This window comes from Gouania willdenowi, unplaced genomic scaffold (genome assembly GCF_900634775.1).
Source record: "Gouania willdenowi unplaced genomic scaffold, fGouWil2.1 scaffold_32_arrow_ctg1, whole genome shotgun sequence".
Lineage (NCBI taxonomy): Eukaryota > Metazoa > Chordata > Actinopteri > Blenniiformes > Gobiesocidae > Gouania > Gouania willdenowi.
In genome coordinates this window covers 1482779-1506992 of record NW_021145091.1, presented here as the reverse complement: position 1 = coordinate 1506992, position 24214 = coordinate 1482779, and the positions used below count along the sequence as shown (strand labels likewise).

Here is a 24214-nt window from a genome sequence, read left to right as displayed (position 1 = left end):
TCACACTCATCCTAGTCTGGAGAATCCCATGACTCACTTATTCCTCTACAGCACTGTCTTCCTTGGTAGATGCTTCTACATTGTGGGTGGTGGTTTAGGAATGACTGACCCCTCTAACAGAGTGTGGAGGTTTAACCTAGTCACACACACTTGGCAGGAGATGTCACCAATGCAGGAGTCACGGAGCTTTGTGAGTGTTACTGTGCTAAAGGGATGCATCTACGCTATGGGAGGCTTCAGGGATGATGATGGTACCTCACTAAGAACTGCTGAACGCTACCAGTCCAACATCAACCAGTGGACGTTCATTGCATCAATGAATGAAGGGAGGGAAGATGCCAGCTGCACCACACTGAACAACAAGATTTACATATGTGGAGGATGTAGTAATAGAGTACTGAATACTGCTGAGTATTACAACCCAGACACCAACCAGTGGACACTGATCACTCCTATGGGAACACCTCGGTGTGGACTTGGGGTCATTGCATATATGGGCCACATTTTTGCAGTTGGAGGCAGATATGGATTCAGAGATCTGAAGTCTGCTGAGGCTTATGACCCAGTGACCAACACCTGGTACGATGTCCCTGAAATGGTCCACACACACAGATACTTTGACATTGCAGTGATGAACAAGAAGATCTTTATTGTCTCTTGTAGAAGACGAAACAGAATTGTTGAGTGCTATGACTACACTACAAATACTTGGTCTGTAGTATTTTCTGGCATAGACCACAATGATTGTGTGAAATGCTGTGTGATTTCTGGACTTCCCAACATGGCTGAGTACTGTTCACCTCGTGAACCCATCATACCCAGGACACAGGTCTAAATAAGTCTAAACCAGATACTGAGAAGAAGCAAATGTTATTTTCCATGATCCTAACTGGGAGTGTAACCTGCTCTGACCAGGTCTGTGTGTATCAATAAAAGTGTTTAAAGACATTAGAAGAACTAATGTGTGAATAAATGGATCAGTTCATGTCCCAGCTCAGATGGGATGGTTTTAATCAGCCTGGATCAACCTGAGTTGATGATGATCTAGAAAAAAAATACTACATTTTATTGGTGGCAACATATAGAAGACGTGTAGATGTACTGAATTTCATTATAATTAATGTAGTGGTTAGCAAGACAAGTATTCTAAAGGGTTAAAATAAGCAGAAATGGATGATTATTAGATTAAATTACTTGAAATCAAACTTCCTACAACACAATAACAAGTGAAATATATTGAATATAAACAAATAATTCTTGTAAAAAATTTTTTTGCTTTTTTAATTTATGCAAATGAAAGCTTCGGAACAAGAAGAAAACAACTAATCTAAGTAAAAAATGACTCAGCATTATTGAAAAATGATTAAGCTGTTTCTTGATACAAGTTGACCTAAATCTATATTAAAACTAAAACCAAAATTTTAAAACCAGTGTTTGTTCTTAGAATAAACATCTTATCAGAATCACAACCAGGAGTATGAGTACCATCAACATTTATTAACAGTATGAACCGTACACCAGAAACAGTGGTTGCTGCACACTTTTTATGTCAAATTTAAGACAATTTAAGACTTTTTTTTAAAGCAAAACCAACAGCAATGAACAAAACACATAATATGCTGCTGTATAAAGTGCTGTGATTTGTCATGTGAAGAAGGCAAAAACAAAATGATCAAACATTTGTGCAACACTACAATGTAAAGTATTCAAACATGTCTCAGTTCAAGGTCCATTTAACATGTGAGACCTAAGGATACTGAGGGAAAACTTGTGGCGTAGCTAGCCAAGTCAGGCACAAAACAACTTATTCAAAGGCACTGCAAACAAAAACAACTGTGAACTTGTAATAGAGAATAAGAACGCTACGTCAACTGTATAAACTATGGAAGTATATCTGTACCATAATTCAATTTAAAATCCATTAACAGAAATAATTTTTCATTTTCAGAATATAGATGCATTTTTAACTCATAAATAAAATGAATAATAAATCATCCATTTTCATTTTCTTCTTCCCTTAAACATGACGCTCTGGTGGGAGGAGTCTGTTACGGCAGAATTTACGGTTGACCTCATTTGAAGACATGATTCATTGCTCTGGTTGAATGATGGAATCCAGGAGAAGCATTGATGATTTTATATAAAAAATGTTTATTCTAAACTAAGAAAAAAGGTACAAGATGGAACAAAGTGAAACAAAATTAGCGTCCGTCCAGGCGGACGTCCGAAGGAAGTGCCGCGCCCCGCTCCAACAGTTTCAAAGCTTAAGCTTTTTATACAGATAAGAAAAGGTCCCAACAGTGAGAGACAAAAGGGAGGGAGTCAGATGCCCATAGTGGAAATGTTGGAGGATGATGAAGATGTTATGAGAAGGTTTGGCTCCAGTCTTTATCTGTCTTGATAAGTGTGTGCGTCAGTGTATGTCTGCATGTGAGCAGAGATTCTGGCCTTGGCAGAGACTGTGCTGCACTGAGAATAATACGATCTGTACTGTTTAATCAGATGTTCAAAAGTGTAATGAGTAATGGAGTCGTCATGTATTAAAACTTGACAAATTGTACACATGAACATACATTTGAGGATATGATGATGAATATAATAATTGACCATAACATTCCCCACTTTTGGTCGCATCAACGACCAAATCAAGAAACAAAATTATTATATTCCACCTTTGCTGTCTGTCAGGGTTAACCATTAGCATCGTTATTGTCATACATTGGATATATTCTTCTTTTGTGAGGCACGGATATAGATATATCAAGAAAAATGTGGAAATAAACCTTAAAAAAAACTTCATCATTATTATCAATGGCATGAATCATCAAAAATCATCCTTTATTGCATCTAGATAAGCAAAAATCATCATTTGCATCAAGGACATCACTCGTCTTCATCGGCTGAGTTCAGTGGTAACTGGGGTAACCAATAGCATCATGAGTGAAGAACCTTGAGTATTTTCCTCAATCGTAGCAGAAGGGTTTATGACTGTATTCCTGCAGCTAGGTGTGAGGTTGTCCTCCCTCAACCTAGCTATGAGCATTTGGTGTGGCTTATAAACAAAGCTAGGCCCTTGTTCTAGAGCGTTTTCTTGTGTGTGTCTCAGTGGCCTTGTCGGTTCCCCCTTCATTGTTCGGTCAGCCTCCGTCTCAGCATCAGCTGGTGTCGGCAATCATCTTGGATCCATGTTGCCTGCTCCACGACCTTCACTGCCGTGTGGGTCGTTCGTTTCCGGTCGGCGTTGTAGATGATTGGTTGTTGTCTGAGGAAGGGTAGTCTCCACACACCTGGCAACCTCTCTTGGGATCGGAAGGTACCTGAACAGAAGAGGGGGAAAAACACCGAAACAGAACTCTTGGGATTGGCTGGTACCTGAACACAGGCGCGATCCCACTACTGAGGCTTTAGCTGGTACCTGGTACCTGGTAGGCTTTAGCTGGTACCTGGACAGAAAAAAAAAGGGGGGGGGGGGGGGGGGGGGGGAAACAAAACAGAACAAAACAAAACAAAATAAAATAAAACGAAATGAAATAAAATAAAATAAAATAAAATAATAGAATAGAATAGAATAGAATAGAATAGAATAGAATAAAAGTTTAGGGGTGTTAGGTTTGGTTAACTAACTAAATGAATAGTTAGTATGGCCAGGAAGGCAGAGCCAGGTCAGAGGTCAGGATCTGAGAGCAGATCCTAAAAGGTGCTGCTGCACAATCACACAATGGTTAGGTGTGGGTTAGTGAGCTTTTAGCCATGCTAGCTCAATGTTATCTGTAGCTGAAAGAAAAGCAGGAAGTATTAATTCGATTTTCTTTTCCTGGAGTAAGAAGAAGCATAGCTGGAGTTGCAGTGATTATCTGTGGTACATCTACTTACCTGGTGAGAAGCAACAATTTGAGAACCACTGTTTATAAGGACATGCAAGTCGGACGGAGAAGGACATGCAAGTCGGACGGAGAAGTGTGGAGTGTGATTACATGTCTTCTCAAGATGAATACATACAATTGGGAGACATGGAGATGTGAGAAAGCTAAATGAGTTTAACCAAATAAATAAATAATGTTATTTATTTATTTAAATTGTTTGTTTCATTTTTCGTTGCTATCTCTTATTTGTGAAGGAGAAATATTATTCTATCCTTTATTTATTCTGAATAATGTTAACACTCCACACCTATTCACATAGCCTAATTCTTTTATAGAGCTGAATTTGTCAGTTCATTTATTTCATTCATTTCCCTCATAATTATTATTTGAGATGTAATTTACTTAATTTTGAAGGTCAATTGGTGGCAAAAGTGTCTCCTATTCTGTGTCTGAACCAGAGTTTAGCAAGATTATTGGCCCTTTAAGGTTAGACAGAATTAAAGTTAAGTTGAGTCGAACAATCATATTGTCTTTTGCTCTCTGTATTTATCCCATTCGTAGGGGTGACGAGCCCCAGCACGGTTTGGAGAGCTTCCTTAAATGCTTGGAAGTTACTCAACTTTAAACTATCTCTTATTTCAATCAATTATCAAGAATTTCAGGAGGACCCTTTTTTAAATCTCAGGCGACCCAGATTGGGCCACCAACCCAATGTTGAGAACACTTAATTTTTCCCTTAAAAGTGTCTACACCCAGTGAAGGTGTTTTATGGTCTTGCACGCTAAGTGCTGGTGGAACAAGAAGAAAATGGTTGGAGGGTTTTGGGGTATATTATTTTCCTATGATAAAATATAAATCAAGAAATCAGAGGGACGTTGGCCCCTCCCTTCCCTTTTTTACATAAGAATACATTTGGATTCTTAAAACCATATGATAAATATCATTGGAAAATCACTTATCTGATCATTTTGGATGTGTCTCCGTTTTCCTCTCTCTTGTGTCCGCCTGCCTTTGTGCCCTCCAACCTCCTCGACCTCCTCCTCCTCAGCCATAAAGGTCAAAGCCAGGGTCAACTGTACGCTCCTTTTGGAAATTTGAAGATCTGTCCCCACTTTTGCAGTTGGATTGGAAGTCGCTGTAGTCTCTGGAATAGATATTATGTTAGAACATCCACAATATGTCATATTGTCACGTGTCTATTTCAATCTATTTCCCCTTTGCTTCCCAGTTACAGTTATGGACAATACTTCCCTTTAATTCTCATCCTTCATCATAAGAAGCAGTGACCAGGCATGGCGGCGAAGAGGAAGGATCGGAGTCGAGAAGGCGGTAGCATTCTGTTAGGAAACACTCAGAAACAGAAAGAGAGGAAAACATTAAGACTTAAATGAATAATTTAAAATATCTCTTTTCTTTAGTTGGATCTGATTCGTCTCCTTTGAGTATACAGCCAGCGACCTGTATTTTGGAAAAAGCTACACAATAACAACAACTAAGACGAAGACATAGACAAGTGCACACCACAACGAGTATACACATATAACAACAAAAAAACATGGACACTGAACATGTAAGGTCAGTCAAGGTCAAAGCCAGTCATTCCACTGAAAGTGGTATCATATATAAAAAATGTCGTTTGGTGTTTTTAAACACCCAGAAAAAACCCTTTAAAACCTGGTAAACTTTTTAGAAGGCCCAAGGCCTAAAACCATAGTTCTTTTAACAAGCAGCAGTGTTTTCTGAACACCCCACTACATAATTGGCAAAAACAGGGAGAAGATCAAGTGCATCAAAACCCAGGAGGAAAAGAAGGTGAAACAGAGGAACATGTGTAGTCAAACAGCCATTCATCGGTCAATCACTCAATGACACGTCCACGGCACATTCGCACTCACAACGCGGTTCTCTCAGGCATACGTAACGTGTCATCATTCAGTCACTCATGCACCGCACACGTTCATGCCTCAATTTTCACGTCCATGCATTCACAAGGTTTTGCTGCAGTGTCTAAGTGGAATATAGGTCTCATCTAACCCACCAATGGCGATAGCCAGTCCACCTCCTCTCTCGGGGTCAATGAGCTCTTATTGCCCCCTCATGCTTGGCAACCTTTTAGTGTTAATTAATTGCTTTTTACTGGTATCGTCTGATTACTAAGAGGTACGCTCCTTTTTACTTCCGCCTTGGCGGAGTCTACACTTAGAGTATTGTCCCTTGCAGTACTGACAGTCTACTAGCTGCTGATCAGGCAGCAATCGCACAGCCGTGCACAATAACCAAACTCAACCCCGGTCCGCGGGGGAAACTCAACCGCTGTCCATCTCCAGAAATGTAAAAAAGAATCTCTGAATCAGCAGGAAACTCAACCACCGCTCTTGAAAAATAAGAGTTTGGGAATAACTCAACCACCATAAACTCCAGAAGTCTAAGAAAAAACCTCTGAATCGGCAGGAAACTCAACCGCCACTCTTGACGAATAAGAGTTTGGGAATAACTCAACCACCATAAACTCCAGAAGTCTAAGAAAAAACCTCTGAATCGGCAGGAAACTCAACCTCGGTCTGCAACCTGAGGGAAACTCAACTGTCAGAACTTTCTGGGCACCTCTAATATCACTCAACATTGAACGGAGCACGCAACCTCTAATAACCCTCACTCTAAGGGAACGTAGAAATTTGTTCAGAACGGTATTCGGTTACCAAGCATGTATCAAATCAGGTGGACCGCTATCCCCCAAAGAGCGCTTTCCCTAGCAAAGTTTATCCTTTTTCTGCACATTAAACCAGGACTTCTTGTTTGAAAAGTAATTGCCTATGTACTCATAGCAACTAATGGGACATTTTTTTCTCAGGAAAAATTTGGTACCCCCCCCATGCTGTCGAGTGGCTTTGGGCCGGCCAGACAGTCCGACGCGGTAAGGGGGAGGCGCGCAAAATGAAAACAATGAATGTTGAACTAGGCTGTCTGTCGCAAGCAGCTTCAAAAAGGGTAAGGTACAGATTGTTTACGAGGGTATCGGTCAAAAAAATGTCAAAATTTAAACTTGTTGAGGCTGCAGTCCTCAATCTCTGTCTCAATTTTCCTGAAATTGAGTAAAAACAAAAGAGAAAAAGAAGAATCGTTCAGAAAAAACAAAGGAGAAAAACGTGTGAGCTCAAAAAAATCATGGCCAATAAAAATTAAAACTTCAGCTCCAAAAGCTGAGGCAACAGAGGGCTCTGTCTTCAGCGGATGTAACCATATCTTGCATTGTGGGGGGCCTCCCCTCAATCAAGAAAATAAATGAAAGAAAAGCAAACAAAAACAACCTTATCAGTAACACTATTTTCTTCCCCTTTGTTTGTTCTTTTCTCATAAAGGCAACAGCAGTGTAAATAAATGAGCAACATAATGAATAAAAGCAAAGATAAATGATGGGCACACTTGATCTCATGTGGCAAACTGTGTTTCTCATAGTTATGAATGTGGGTGTGTGACTGTATGTCTGGTCTGTCTGCGTGTGAGAGAATAAATGAAAACAAAATAATCTAGTGCACAGTCAGAAGATAGAGGGGTTAGTATTGTGCGAAGGAGAAGCTTGTTGGCTATTTGCTAGTTGTCCCCCTCCATGCCAAAGTTCAAGGCTAAAGTGATTTAGCACTACCACCAAAGGCTGTGGTGGACTTCTTGTTGCTTGGTATCCTTGTGGCTTTTGAAACAGTGTCTTTTTGGTGAAGATTTCCAGCAGACGTGTGACCAGTCTGCAGTTGCTGCCCATCATTCAGGCAGTAGTCGTGGCGTTTAACTCGCAACTCATTGGTGGGGGGAGTGTCCACTCCGACGCCCACAGGTTCTCAGTCTTTGATGATGGGGCATTGGCATGCGGCCCATTCATAGACGATGAAGAGTTGACTTGGGACTGAGCGAGTTATTTCAGCATTGCTTTGCTGAATGGGAGTTGAGTCCTTGAGTCCTGAAAGGTCACACACCTTTGATTGTCCATTTCCTTCTGATGCTTGGTCCTTTGAATGATGTTGACATTCCATTAGCGTAAGAGTTGAAGGTGATTTCATTCTTTCATTGAAGATGTCGTTTCTTCAGGGGGCAACCACAAAGCCAACAGAAACTGACAATTAAATAATAAAAAAAAAATGATAATGATGGTAACAGTAATATTAAAATAAAATGAAATACTGTATTCATCTGTGTGTGTGTGTTTGAGTGTGTGTTGCCCATCAAACATGAAATCAAAATAAAATTTAAAATAAAAATAAAAATAGTGTCTGTGTGTAATGGCACTATTCTATCGGCAGGGGGCAAGGTGAGAAATCACAATGTTGTGCCACAAGTGTGTAGTGCACTAAACTGGCCAGTGAGGGGCGCCACCTCTCTCTCTCTCTCTCTGTTGGGTGTGGCTCTCTGTGCGTGCGCGTGCCTGTGCGTGTGCGTGCGCGCGCTTCTCTGTGCGTGTGTATGTGTGTGTGTGTGTGTGTGTGTGTGTGTGTGTGTGTGTGTGTGTGTGTTCACACGTCCAAAAAAAAGAAAAACACAGCAGCGACGTGTGTGTGTGTTTGGCTCTCTGTCTTTCTCTCCCTTTCTCAAAAGCTGACACTCGTCCAAATGAAAGCATTAAAGCCAAGCCAAAGGGAGAAATCTGATTCCACGTTTAAACTCACTTTTTCTGATTTGTCACCAGTCCCAGTTGTTGATCAGTTTAAATATCTTGGTCTATGGCTAGACTCCTCACTGTCATTAAAAACTCATATACAAACTATTACAAACAAAATTTCTTATCGCTTAAAATTGCTTTATCAATCAGTTAATTGTTTTAGTTACTCAGTTGGAAAAAGGATAATTTCCCAATTGATTCTTCCCATTATTGATTACAGTGATATTATTTATCAAAACACCACTGCCACGATTCTCCAACCACTTAAAGTCACGTACAATAGTCTGTGTAGATTTATTCTCTGCTGTCCCTTCAGAACTCACCACTGCCAAATGTATGAACATTTGTCATGGTTCTCTCTGGCATCTAGACGACAGCTTCACTGGCTATTATTTATATTTAAATATATTAATTTAAGTTTTCCTGATTATTTAAAACAATATATAATTCCTTTCAGATCGTCATACAGTTTGCGTCATGCTGATCAACCATGTCTTGTAGTCCCTAGAGTCAAAAAAGCAGTCGGTAAATTTTCATTCAAATATAAAGTTCCATTTGACTGGAACATTCTCCCATTATCGATCCGCTCTCTAACCTCTGTCTCTGTTTAAAAATGCTCTTGTCCTCCATTTCCAGAATATCTGTCAGTGTTTTTGATCATAGGCTATGTAACCTAAACCTTTTGATTTATATAATCTAATGAAAGTTCTTACTATCATTAGATAGCTACTATTAATGATATCACTATTATTACTTATTTATTTTTTGTATAAAATATTTACTGTTTTGAACAACTGTCAAATGTATACTTTGTGTGTGTGGGTGTGTATGTGTGTGTGTCTATCTATACTTTGTTGTATTTATTATTTCTGAAATACTGAATTCTTGTATTGTCTACTCTGCTGTATCTGTCATCTTATGTAAGTTGAGGACCCCCTCAAAAACGAGATGTTCCATCTCAAGGGGTTTATCCTCCAATAAATAAATAAAATAAATAGATCAATAAAAGAAAACACTTTCCAACAGTCTGCTACATTGCAACAACCATTCTTTTCCTTTCTAACCTCCACAGTCTCACTGCAGAGAAGATTTGCTGAAAAGTAAAATCAAGACTCTGGAGTCACAGTTACATCATGTCTACATGCAGGTGAGCAGCAGCTGCTAAAGAAGCAAAGAATCCATTTCTGTGTAAGAGTAAAAGTAGATGTTACTCTTTACCTTTGTTTGACACTTTCTGTGATGTCTCTCTCCTTCCTCAGAAGCGTCTCACTGACAGCGTGTGACGTGTTAGCCAGCTTACACTTAATGTCTGAAAAAAAAAACCAAAAAATGTCTAATGATTAGTGCACGTGCAGAAGTGGTGGAGACCGCCCCTATTTAAATAAGCGTTTTGCTTGTTTAATGTGGAGAGGTGAGTGCACAGAAGCACAATGACATTTGAGGAAAATCTGTGTATCATTAGTTCATTTGTTTTTTTTTATTATGTAACAAAAACATGAAAAACGAAAAAAACACTCATTTGACATTTGTTTCCAAAACCAAAAAGAAAAAACGGAAAATGTTGTTTTTCAAATTCAATCTCTTTTGCTTGGGTACAGAAAACAAAAGACGGAAAATGAACGCCTGTATTCATTTTCTCCATTACCGATTGGCCAAAGTATGTGAAGAAATGAATAATAAATAGCATAAAAATAGAGAGAGTGAATAAAATATAATTTCTTGGAAGTCACATATACAGTACATTGCAGCCAAAATAGCAACGTCAATCACAATATTACAAAAAGTATTTTTTTTTTTTTAAATCAGTCATCACTATACACCTTGTTCTGTTCCTTCATTCTCCCATTTATTACTGACTGTGTGAACATGTGGAGAACACATATAAAACAAATATGGACTTAATATTCAAAGGTCATAAAAGAGCAATAAAAACAGTAAATAAAAGCACATGGAGAGAACCATCAAACCCACTCTTCATCAAACTGAAGGCACTGAAATTCTAGGATTTATTCAACCACAAAACTATTCACATTGTGAACAAAACAAATCACAATCATTGACAAAAGGGAATCCAAAAGTTATTTCAAATAAGAGAAAATAAAGACAATATGAGGGTTATATACATGTTAAAAACAGCCTGTATGACCCAACACATAAACACACTGTATATCAGTCAAAGGTGTTCATCTATAGAACCATTACAGTGAAGAAATGAAAACCTGTATCACTGAAAAAGTTCAAACATACTGTATGTTTACAAACCAAGCTCCTCTTTCAAAGAACAATGTAGAAAGAACAGTTACAATTACGTCTTCAATTACAACTTAATTACCATTATGGTCACCAGCATTTTTTCCAATTACAATTAAAATTACAATTGTTGTTTTTCCCCTTAATGTTAATTACAATTATGTTCTCAATCACTAAAGTTCAAATTCAGTTAATCACAATTATTGAGCCTTTAATAAATAAACCTGGTATTAATATTTATGGTGTGGACGTCTGAGCCTTTTTTTCTGTCAGCACTGTAAATATGAACGTTCAAAGTCATTAAATAGATTAAGTAGTTTACACTCAAAGTTATAGAAAAAGTTCTACTAACTTCATTATGTTAAGTTGGTGAAACAAGTTCTTTTTTTTTGAATAACTTTGACTAATATTTTTTGAGTAAATGGAACTACATTAAACATAACTTAAAAACACAACTTAAGTTCAATTTAATATACATTACATGCTAAGAATGATAAAGTTATTTCTGTTGTTTTAAATGGTGATTATTAAAAAAAAAAAAAACTTACTTCATATAACACTTTAATATAAATGTTATCAAAAAGTACAAGTAGCCGATCATCCAACCTTTTAAGTTCTGGAAAAAAAATATTTTTAAGTTAATCAACTTTAAAAAATTTTTTTTAAAAATCTGGCAATGAATTGCCTGAATGTTTTTTAGTTGTGGTAACTTATTCATGTTTACAGTGAGTATAGCATATATTTTATTTATTTAATGGTAAAATGATCCTCAAGTGAAGTGAAAACCTGATATGAAACATATTTTAATCGTTGTTAACTACATGTGTGTAAGCCATAGAACTGTAAAATGGTTCCACAGGTTCACGTTTCATTAAATTGTAATTGATAATTAAAAATAAATAAAAATCATGACAATTACAAAGTCAAATTTTCTGAACTCAATTACAATCAATTATGATTACGACAGCAACATATTGTATTTCAGTTATAATTCTGATTCTATTTCCGTTGTAACTGTAATGAATAATGAATTGTAATTGTAATAGCAGCAGATGTTTGACAGCAGTGGATCCACATGGTTGAGTCAGTGTGTGATCAGAGTGAAGCTGCTCATCAGACACTCACTGATTCCTCACCTCACATCAGCTCAGAGCCTTTTCAGCTGCTGCTGTAGAGAAGAAGCTGTGTCTGTGTGTCTGTCACCAGCTCACAGTGTGAACACAGCAGAGTGACGTTAGAGTGTTAGAGCGAGGGACATTTGCAGCCTGTGGTTTGGTGCTTCCTGTTTCCGCTCTATCTAGGCTGCAAAGAATGGCTGTAAACTGCCAGTCTTACACAGGAAAGTGTGCCTCTGTTCATGTGTGCTGTGCAACTTTATCAGTTTCCAGGATCCTGTAACTGTAGTGCATGAAAATAAACTATCATTTACTTTTGTGTTTGTAATGTTAATTTGTTAAAGCTGTTTGATTTTGTGTTGCTTATATTTTATGTAGCAAATATTCTCTGTGTGTGTGCGTGTGCCCCTGTGCACCAGAATGTCAATACTTAATATATATACATATATAATAATGTTTACTCAGTGACGTAATTGGGGTTTCCTCTATAACTATTATAACATAATGTACCTGTTAGTTCCTGTTTTTCAGAGGAAAATCCTTAAAATAAGGTCAGTCAGTTAAAGCCACATGTCCGTCACACAGGGACCTTTATAACATAAGTGTAAAGAACAATATCAACATTTTTAAAACAAATTATGTGCATTTTGTACACACTTTAAAAACATTGTATTATTAAAATTAACTATCAATTATTTAATTATTATTACTGACAAATGTGAATTAATCAGATACATAATATATAAACAGTTGCCACTACTAACACGCGCACACACACACACACAGACGCGCTGTAATGATGGCCTTCTGAGGACTGTCCCTATAAAAGAGCCATGGTAACCATGGTAACGTAAGGTCAGAGTTGACTCAGATCTGCCTTCTTCCTGGCTTATTTTCCTTTCTAACCTCCACAGTCTCACTGCGGAGAAGATTTGCTGAAAAGTAAAATCAAGACTGTGGAGTCACAGTTACAAAGAAGCAAACAATCAATTTCTGTGTAAGATTAGATGTTGCTCTTTACCTTTGTTTGACAGTTTCTGTGATGTCTCTCTCCTTCCTCAGAAGCGTCTCACTGACAGCGTGTGATGTGTCAGCCATGCAGCTTACACTGAATGTCTGAAAAAAGAACCATCAAACATCTAATGATTAGTGCACGTGCAGAAGTGGTGGACACGCTCCTATTGAAATGAGCGTTTTGCTCGTTCAATTTGGAGATGCGAGTGCACAGAAGCACACAGACATTTGAGGAAGTTACATTAGAGACAGATGGACTTCTCTGTCTGCTGCAAAAACTTTTAATAATGTAGAAAACTAAATAAACAAATCAAAATGTAAAAAATAAATAAATAAATACAAAATAAATAAACAGCAACTTTAAAACCTAATGATATTTTTTTATTATGTATTAAATTTTCTTACATTCAACAAGTTTTATATGTTTTTATATTAAAAATGTTAAGTGAGTCTTAGTCATCCATGGTTTACCAGGTTGATTATTTTGTGCAATCATTTGAAGATTGTAAAAAAGGTATTGTTTGCCTTTTTTTTCTAAAAATTATTCTATATTTTATTAATTAAGTGCAGTTGACATGTTTGCAGATCATTTTTCACTGAACATGAAAAGTGTCACATTAAGTGGTAAAGCCACACATTGGTTAGGATTGTGTTAATGTGCACTGAAATGTGTGTGATTACAGATGTATATACTTATGTTTACGTCATACTCATTCAGTAGAATTCAGTAATAAGTTTATAGCTGTAAGACGACTCAACATCTTTTATGCTTATTAATGCTAAAATAGTTTAATGTTGTACCGTAATGGTTTGAAACTGCCCTATTGAGTGATTAGCTGCTTGCTTTATTTCTTTTAGTTAATCTGTGATATTTTATTGAATTTAAGTGTTATATTATTATCATGTATATGTAGGAAGATGAGATGAGTTATTATTAATGGGTTATATAACTAAGAATATTAATTATGATTATTAATATTACTTCAAATTTGCGGGGTGCCACTCCTTTTAACAGGAGAAATATGTCTAAGTTTTTAGACTAAACTCATCAATGTGAAACCAGGGAAAAGTGAATTCTACCAGACATCTACACCATCATCACAGCTTTAATGAATCAGAGGAATCAAATATTATGTTTAACCTTTTATTCAAAAGTCAACAATTAACACAGTCAAAATATCAATTTAAATGGGATAATTAAATCATGATAAAATGCATTTCTAGGCTAATAAAGGTGAGGATTATACGTAATAAAGTGAAATCACTAATCTAGAAGGATGCTAATCTACTAAATATTGAATAAAAATGCAGGATACATATTCAATAATAAGATCATAAAATCAAAGAATAAAATAAAGAGAGCTCATAACAAAGAGAGGAGGACGGACAAGGGGGAGACGAACAAACATGAATGAGATGTACTGTGTGTGCAGCATGTTGTTAATGCGTGTAAGTTTGTAGTTATGGAAATATGTATGTGATCTATTGTGGATGAAGTTGCTGATGAAAGTTCATTCTTGTACCTTGGAGGGGAGGTCAGGCTGGACCTGGAGGTGCTGTTTGAGCAATACAGCAGGACGTGCCACCGTTGGTTCTGTTTCGGTTCAACAGAGTGTAGCCCCTTCAGCCGATCCAGGCGCTTTCTTGCCTTCGCAGCTGGCTTAGAGAATGGCTCGTGGCTCACCTCAATGGGTCGCAGGCCGGGCTTCCTTTCGGCTGTTACGCACGTCACTAGAGGCTGTATTTGTCCGAATCAAGCAGCTGTTCGTTCAAAAATCTAACTGTTTCAATTACAAATAAAATAAAATAGAATGAAAGACTGGAAACAGGAGGGAACACGTGTGAGCATGAACGCCCGCGTCCAAAACTGTTGTTTCTGGTCGCGCGTCTTTTTTTAAAGGGCGTTTGGTGACGCCTTTTGGAGGAGGCGTCTTCGTTGATTATTCTGTGATCATGTCGGTGATTGGTCAATGTCTCTGCTTTCAGCTTGTGGGTGTGTCTTGGGTGTGTGTGAGTGTGAGACAGAGACAGACGACAAGGGATGATTCTAAACATAAAAGAATGCCTAATAATTAATTCCACATATTTCAAAACATCTTTTCAACATCATATCCTGAAATATCATGTATTACGAAAGAGTTTGATACCAAACACGACTAGGAAATAGCCTCGAATCACTTTAGGAACTAATTAATGCATTTTACCTGTAATTACTCATAACATAAATGTCAAAAATCATGTTATGCCTCCTCTTAACTATACGGTCGCAGTAAATACCTCAAACTAACTTTTGTGATGTTTTTCTGGTAATTTTAAGCACTTTTAAATGATAAACACTTTAAAATAGCATTCTGTTGGTTATTGTCTTGCATGAAACGAGTGTGATTGAACAGCAATATTTGTAATTCCAATTTCTGGAGAAATCATTCCACAACAATGTTTTCATTTGTAATTTTTCAGTCAAACACATGTTCGTTGTTCTCATTTCTAACTTTTCAAACATAATACAATTTCTTTGTTCTCCTTTCTTCACTAGGAGACCTCTCAGTGAAGGTCTGGTAAGCGTCTTCCTGTGATATCTCACCACAGGGGGTCAAAGGGCATTGGGACCGTTCTTTGAACTTATAGCATCCCACAGTATCTGTTTTAAAAAGGGGGAGAAGAGGGATGTTCTTCTTTGATCATAAATGTCGCAGGGAGGTAATATAAGGGAAAACTGTCCTTGGATTCTCTGGTCCTTTTGTTTGGCCGGAAGGGGAGTCGTAAAAGACGGGTTCATACTGAGTACTTCACATAGCTGGTTCAGTCTTAGCGGCTCCGGTAAGAAGTTCAAAGACCACATAGTGGGGTTAGTCCTGCATCTCAGAGTTACGGGGGCAGTTGTGTGTAAACAGTTCGATGATAACACAAAGACAGGCTCCTTGGTTCATTCCTGCTAGCAAAGGGGGAAGATTTATGCTTGAGGTGCTTTTGTTCCCTACATATATATGGCAGAGGATAAAAAACAGTTAAAATTAAGAGAAAAAGAAAATGTAATTCTGTACTATTTTAACTATTTTAACTACAGCATTTTCCTATTATTTATTATTTTTGACCCAGAGTATTTAAAATAAACATGCATGAAGATTAGTCTTTGAAAAAAAACTACACCGTGTTTCAAGCACAAAACATTTAATAAAAAACAGCAAACTTCTAAAAATAGAAATATTTACAAAATAAGTTCAAAGTCTAAAAGCTTAATCCACTGTTGTCCACTGCCTGCATCTGGTTCATCACCATGATGTCGTCTTCCTTTTCTCTGGACAGGGGTCTGTAACCTGTGGCCCTGGAGCTGGATCTTTGACTCTTTTGCAAAGGCTCCCTATAGTTATAAGAAAATATTAAAATAATGAATTATTATTTCTTACAGAGGTTATTAATGATTAATGAAATTGACAATAAAATCATGATAAAACAATCTGTCAACCTAAAAACTATCATCAACAATAAACTTTCCTTACACCTGTGGTTAACCTTATGTTTTAAATTTCTGGTAAGATAAATAAATCAACAAAATGACTCTTCTGGAAGAAAAAAGAGATTTTATTAGTTTAGAAAAATATTTGATTAACTGCTCATGTGCTGGATTAATAAGAATGCTTGATATGTTGCAAGAAATTGTGTTGACTGACGTGATCGTGTGTTATCAAATTCAAGTTGTTTTTTGTAGTACTACAAATACATCAACAAAAAAATGTTTGTTATTAATAATATTATTTGATATATTTGTAACTACATATAAAATTTTCTACACTATATTGACATCAGTGACGTGTCGTGAGCACTAGGGTTGGGTAGGCTGGGTGTTCCAAATTGAGACCACCAATGTCAACACCAATGACAAATTTCATATGTTTCTGCTGGCAAGTGTTAATTCAATTCAATTCAATTCAATTCAATTCAACTTTATTTGTATAAAGCAATTTACAAGTCATCTCAATGCGCTTATCAAAATATAAAATTCATAATAAGAAAGAAAAAACCCAACAAGATCCACATGAACAAGCATTTAGCCATCGTAAACACCATTAAAGAAACATAAACTATTATTTAATATAGCCTCCATACTCTCCCAGCAAGATATATCTCATGACACGGCAGCACATCTGTTGTTCGTGTTGGAAACACAGTAACACGGAGAAAATGACAACAACAACTCAGAACAGCCTCAGTGAGGAGCATCCACAAAGCCAATCCTTCCTTTTGTTCCATTCACTGTGAAAAGTATGAACAATTTTCTGACTTTACCTTTGCTGAAGGTCTGGTAGCTCAGGTGTTGGTCTCCATCTTTTAAAAGCTGTCGTTTTTCCTAAAGAAAAAGTTTCTATATCATCTCTAGCGCTGTCATCCTGACTGTAGTGTTATCCCGCCCACTAGCTAGAGAACGCAGCAGCAGCGGTCATGTGATATCAGTTCACTAATGCTGACCTGAGGGCCATTGTTGGGGTGTTGGGAAGCATCAGTAGACAGTCCCATGTCTGACGCTCACTGTTGTCATACAACACAAACTATCTGATCTTGACTTTTACTCCACTGTTGAAGTCAGCAGACAGCTTCATGAATCTGACTGTGTAAATGTCCTCCATCCTCACCTGGTAACACAGAGAAACTATTAGGTCAGCTCACTGTTTTAACTAAATATACAAAAACTCACCCATTCACAACATTGACAATCAGAAATTAAATGAAAACTAAAATAAATCAGAGGTCACCCAATCAACACACTTCCAGCAGGTTTAAAAAACATAAACTTAAAGCTGCAGTATGTACTTTTTTTCTTTTTTGCTTCATTTGGTCATAAATCCATCCTATCCTTTGATGGCATTGTAATTCAAAGTTTTCTGAGAAAACTCTGGACCTCTGCTCCTTCTCATGGCTCTGTATCTGAGCTTTAGAAAAACAAGGGGCGAAACGCTACATTTCAGCCAATCAGAGATCTTTTTACTGAAGTAGATGCGTGTTCACGTCCTTCCTGTAGTAAAAGTGCAATGGTGGACATTCCAGCAAGAAAAGTGGCCATTACAGTGGTAGGCACAACAGTTACACGACAAAGCAAGAGGAAAAAGGAAGACCGACATATTGAAGCAACAGTTTAAAGCACATGTGTCAAACTCCAGTCCTGGGGGCCAAATCCGGCCCTTTAGAGCATCCATTTCGGCCCTCAGGAGCAAGTAAAAAGGACAGAGAAAACATGAATTATTTTTTAAATGACCATTTCATCAACTCCACAACATGTGGAGTTCACTGCTCTGATAATAAGCAAGGGTTCTCAACCTTGGGGTCAAAACCCCATTTGGAGTCATTAGACACTGAAGGATTCACCAGATGCCTTCAAGAAACTAAGAATATTTTCTGAATAATTTCAGCTCATTTTTGCTTATTTTTATCCTTCTTCTACAACTAAACCAAACTCTCCACATTTTTAACCAAGTTCATCACTTTTTCTTGCCATTTTTTGGCTCCTTTTAATGTATTTTTGCTACATTATTCCTATTTCTGGCACATCTACATCACATTTCAATGCCTTTTCTGCACATTTTTTCCACATTCCAGACATTTTCAGCACTTATAAACCCTTTCCACCACTTTTCCACCTAATGTCGCACATGTTGACCCATTATTGTCACTTTTAACCTCTTTTCACCATATTTCATTATTATTTTTGTCATTTGAACCATATTCACCATTTGTCGTACTCATTATTCACCAGTTCAAACTAATTGTTCCAATATTAACTCTTTCAACCCTTTTTTACCACTTTTTCTGTCTGTTTTTGTCCTCTCTAATTTGCAACTTTCAACCAATTTATCTGGTTTTTAAAATCCCATTTCACCACTTTTTTCATCATTTTTGGTAACTTTGAACTAGGGCTGAAAGGATTCATAGAGTTACTCGATTTAAAAAATTCTTCAAGGCAAAAATTGTGCCTCGAAGCATTGTTACTTTCCTATGATACGCACTATACGCGCAGGAACCGCACACCGCTAGTGCGTCATCAATGCGTGACAAACATTCTGCATTTAGTTTAGCGCCATGGCGGAGAGTAAAAGACAGAGAACGTCTAAAGTCTGGAATCATTGCATCCTCAAAAATGAAGAAAACAAGGTGTAATCATGTGTTTACTGTAAACAATACCTGTCATACCACAGCAGTACGACTTCAATGATGCAGCATCTGAACCAAAAGCATCCACATGCTGTTTATACAAGTGTGACTGAAACAAGGTAATGTAGCGCTAATTTAGACGTGGGCCGATTATCAATAAATACATAAATTAACCGGACAATAAATTAAAATGAACGTGGAAGTTTTCCAGCCTTGATATATTGACATATGCATGTGTATTTGGCTGTGTGTCTGTCAGCTGCAGAGGTTAGCATTAGCATGGATATAAAACAGCAGATAACTGTTCTAATAATTTATCAGTGAACCTGCAGCGTAATTTCTCTAAAATAGTACACGACCATCAGGTAATCTTAGATTTATGTAAATCAAACAGTTATAGTCCGATAGATGCAGCAACTCTAGCTTCAGATTGCTACAGCGGCTACACCCAGCAGCCTGTGGAGCCTCGTACTCCGCCAGAGGAGGAGACATAAGCGGTGTGATCAGAATCAAGCACTGCACACGTGTACACACAAACCAGGGTAGATGGTCTTTAAATCCTTAAAAAGGTAAAGTATTAAATGTGATGTAGCCAAATCTAAAGCCTTAAAAACTTTATATTTGAGAAAAATGGGATTAAATTAGAGAAATTGTAGCATTAAATATTGTGGTACGTCTCAGTGCCTGTGCTCTGAAGTGTTGTGGACTTTAAACACTCTCTGGTCTCTGATCATCACTGTGACAATTCTAATAATGTCAGCAACACAATATTTTATATAGAATAGAAATACTTTATTAAGCCTGATATAAATTAATTTTCTCAGCTGCTAAAAACATAATTTCAGTGTTTGTCAAACACATACACACACAGGTTTCTAGGTTACCATAGCAAATAGGCTGAGCCCAGAAATTATATATTATATGTTAGTAGTAAGTTAGTTGACTTAACTGGCACTTATTAACACTACATGGTTAAATTGCAATAAATGGGCTCAGTTTTGGAGCCAAATGTTGTTTTTTTGATAAATAAAAGCGAAAGGATACCAATGTTCAAATGTTATAGTTTTCAATAAAGCAAAAGAAATTGCTTCAAAGTCACTGAGAGATATTTTTTTTTAGAAAAAGCCTGTTTTTCTCAGCTTTTTGCTCTGAAACTGGTGATTTGTGTAAAACTTGCTCTATTCAACGGCTGATTACAGAAGAAAACCACTGGCCCAGCGCACACGTTCAGAAGCTGATCGAGAAGCTCTGTGCGCTCTCACTCAACCACATCACCGTGGTTACCAACATGTCACCAGATCAAGTGCAAAGTAATGAACTTGTGAGGTTACTTAGTGCAGGAAGTATATTTATCACATTTAACATTTAACATCACTTCTATTGGGAAAATCTGGCAAAACTGTGTAAATAGTTCTCAGGAAGTTATTTTTTTGTTTTCCCGTTTTCTGCAAACTTGGAAAATCAGAGACTATGTGTTGCTATCATTGTCTTGAAGGGAAGGTCGGTACTATGCCAACAAAGTGTTCTGTAACCAGGTACAGGAACAGCATAATTTCACTGAGAATAGGTAAACAATCCAGACTATAGGTGTCAAACGTGCTGGGGCACAGAAGCCCTAGTTAGTCCAGTGTCCAGAACCTCTGCCTATCACTGGAGAAACAGAGACTCAAATATTAAACCTATGTTTGTATTTTATTATAAAACATCAATCAGAAATGCTGAAAACATGAAACAACAATATTATGTATGTGAACTATATTACATGCACTAAAACTAAAATATAACAAAATTACTGAAGAATATAACAAATTGTCAACTTAACAACACTCAGCAAAAGCTCTTTTGCTGGTAACTATGGTAACATTCTGTTTGGAAGAAATGGAAGCTTTCGGTTCTAAAATGCTTTGATCTTCTAGGTTCTAAAATGCTTTGATCTTTGAAGTTCTAAAATGCTTGGATCCCCACATGACCTTCATTGTCAGAACATTTCACAAACTCCTTGGACTCAGTGACTTTACTTATTATATTTCTGACAACAGCAATAGTTTTGATCTAATGATGGAAGTGCATCAGTTCAATGTAAAGAGTCTGGAACAAACATGCTTTGATGTCCTTAAGGATCATCTCTGTACAGAAAACTGCATTGGGCTGTGGCAGTTTGCAAATGCCTGTTATATTCCCATTTTGTTTCAACTGAAGAATGAGGCCTTTCACTTTATCTGTGAGAATTTTGAGGAGGTTTCACTCTGTGAAGAGTTTTTGCAGCTTGCGGAGCAGGAGCTGGCTGATATCCTGGGTCAGGATGACCTTACTGTGACCCAGGAGATCACAGTTTATCAAAGTGTTTTAAGGTGGATAAACCACATGCCTGAGGAACGACAGGGAGCCATTTCTACTCTGTTACCAAAGGTACGACTGGGGCTGATGGACAAAAGTTACATCACAGACAATGTGCTTAGCAATGATGTGGTAAAAACAAACCCTGAGTCCCACCTCTTGGTCTCTGATACCCTAAAAGTCATGTCTCAACCTTCGTTACTCTGCTCTGAGTCTGGGATCAACAACACCTTGTTTTGCCGTCGTTTTCCAAACGCCGTCTTAATGATGGTTAAAATATTTTCTAAGACTATAGAGGCCTTTGACTACAGAACTAACAGCTGGATCACAGTTCAGACTAATCCTAGTCTGGAGGATTCCATGACTCACTTAGACCTCTACAGCACTGTCTTCCTTGGTAGATGCTTCTACATTGTGGGTAGTGGTTTAAGTTGGACCAACCCCTCTAACAGAGTGTGGAGGTATAACCTAGTCACACACACTTGGCAGGAGATGTCACCAATGCAGGAGTCACAGAGCTTTGTGAGTGTTACTGTGCTAAAGGGATACATCTACGCTATGGGAGGCTACAGGGATGATGATGGTACCTCACGAAGAACTGCTGAACGCTACCAGCCCAACATCAACCAGTGGACACTCATTGCATCAATGAATGAAGAGAGGATCTACGCCAGCTGCACCACACTGAACAACAAGATTTACATATGTGGAGGATGTAGTAATAGAGTACTGAATACTGCTGAGTATTACAACCCAGACACCAACCAGTGGACACTGATCACTCCTATGGGAACACCTCGGTGTGGACATGGAGTCGTTGCATATATGGGCCACATTTTTGCAGTTGGAGGATGCGATGGGTCCAGAGATCTGAGGTCTGCTGAGGCTTATGACCCAGTGACCAACACCTGGTACGATGTCCCTGAAATGGTCCACACACACAGATTCTTTGACATTGCAGTGATGAACAAGCAGATCTTTGTTGTTTCTTGTAGCACAGGAAACAGAATTGTTGAGTGCTATGACTACACTACAAATACTTGGGCTGTAGTATTTTCTGGCATGGACCACAATGATTGGGTGAAATGCTGTGTGATTTCTGGACTTCCCAACATGGCTGAGTACTGTTCACCTCATAAACCCATCATACCCAGGACACAGGTCTAAAAAAGGTCTAAACTAGATACTGAGATGGAGCAAATGTTATTTTCCATGATCCTAACTGGGAGTGTAACCTGCTCTGACCAGGTCTGTGTGTATCAATAAAAGTGTTTAAATACATTAGAAGAACTAATGTGTGAATAAATGGATCAGTTCATGTCCCAGCTCAGATGGGATGGTTTTAATCAGCCTGGAACAACCTGAGTTGATGATGATCTAGAAAAAAAATACTACATTTTAGTGGTGACAACATATAGCAGACGTGTCGATGTACTGAATTTCATTAGAAATAATATTGTGGTTAGCATGTATTTATTTCAAATATCAAGACAAAACAATGCAATTCTGCGACACAACAAACCACTGAAAACAATAGAACCTATTTTACCATTTAGAATAATGCACTGTAATACAATATAACACCTACAGACCAGGTTAGGTGTTCAGCCTAAGTTACCATGGTGATTTAGCCTGGTAAGAAGTTATCCAGAGTCTGAGTACAGCACACACTGATTAAATGCAGGAAGTTAAAGAGAGAGAGAGAGAAGAGGAAATCCAGCTTCAGAGGACAGGGTCTTTGTGTATTCTTCTTGTTTTGTATTTAATGAGTTATTCATGTTTGTTTGTTGTATTTTCTAGATTTTTTTTGTGCATATTTATGGTCATTTTGTGAAACTGTACAGTACATTTGTGTACTTTTATTGTCCTTTTGTTCAGTTTTGCTATTATTTTGTGTGTTGTTCCTTCATTTTGAGCATTTACTTTGGGGTGTGGCTAATACTAGATTGAGTATTGTGTGGCCCACGTCTGGTCCAAACTTAAAGCTAATAAATGATTGCTAATCAGGAAATGTCCAAATGAAGCTCTGTGATGATGGGCTTTTATTGTTAGACACGTTGTCCTAACCAACAGGACAGAGGAGTTCATCTGTTGACCAATATCATAGTTAATGTTGTTGTGGACTGTCCCAGAAAAGCTGCTGCTCTCTATTTGATCTTAAAACAAAGCCTTTACTGCAAATTAGAGATAAAATATAAGAAAAAACACTAGATTTGAGGAGAATTCTTAAAACAAGAGACATTATCTGTCCATGAAGCAAGTTAAATTTACTAAACAAGAAATCTTGAAAAAAAGATGTTGAATCTTAAAATAAGAAGGTCCTGATAAATATTCTAAAGGGTTAAAATAAGCAGAAATGTATGATTATTAGATTAAATTACTTAAAATCAAACTTCCTACAGCACAATAATAAGTTACATATACTGACTATAAGCAAATAATTCTTGAGAAAAAAAGTTTTTTTTTTTAATTTTTGCAAATTAAAGCTTCAGAACAAGAAGAAAACAACTAATCTAAGTAAAAAATGACTCAGTATTAATGAAAAATGATTAAGCTGTTTCTTGATACAAGTTGACTCATCTTGAAATAAACCTAAATCTATATTAAAACTAAAACCAAAACCTTAAAACCAGTTTTTGTTCTTAGAATAAACATCTTATCAGAATCACAACCAGGAGTACGAGTACCATCAACATTTATTAACAGTATGAACCGTACACCAGAAACAGTGGTTGCTGCACACTTTTTATGTCAAATTTAAGACAATTTAAGACTTTTTTTTAAAGCAAAACAAACAGCAATGAACAAAACACATAATATGCTGCTGTATAAAGTGCTGTGAT

General features: G+C 37.3%; 1 long non-coding RNA gene across 1 annotated transcript; it reads right to left on the bottom strand.

Annotated features, from left to right (window-relative positions):
• Positions 1-3382: 3382 nt before the first annotated feature.
• Positions 3383-12991, bottom strand: LOC114459581 (uncharacterized). The gene is made up of 3 exons (XR_003673417.1): positions 12898-12991; positions 9730-9820; positions 3383-3443 (listed from the first exon to the last, which is right to left on the bottom strand). It is a non-coding gene; the product is annotated as an uncharacterized LOC114459581 (long non-coding RNA).
• Between the last annotated feature and the right edge of the window lie 11223 nt (positions 12992-24214).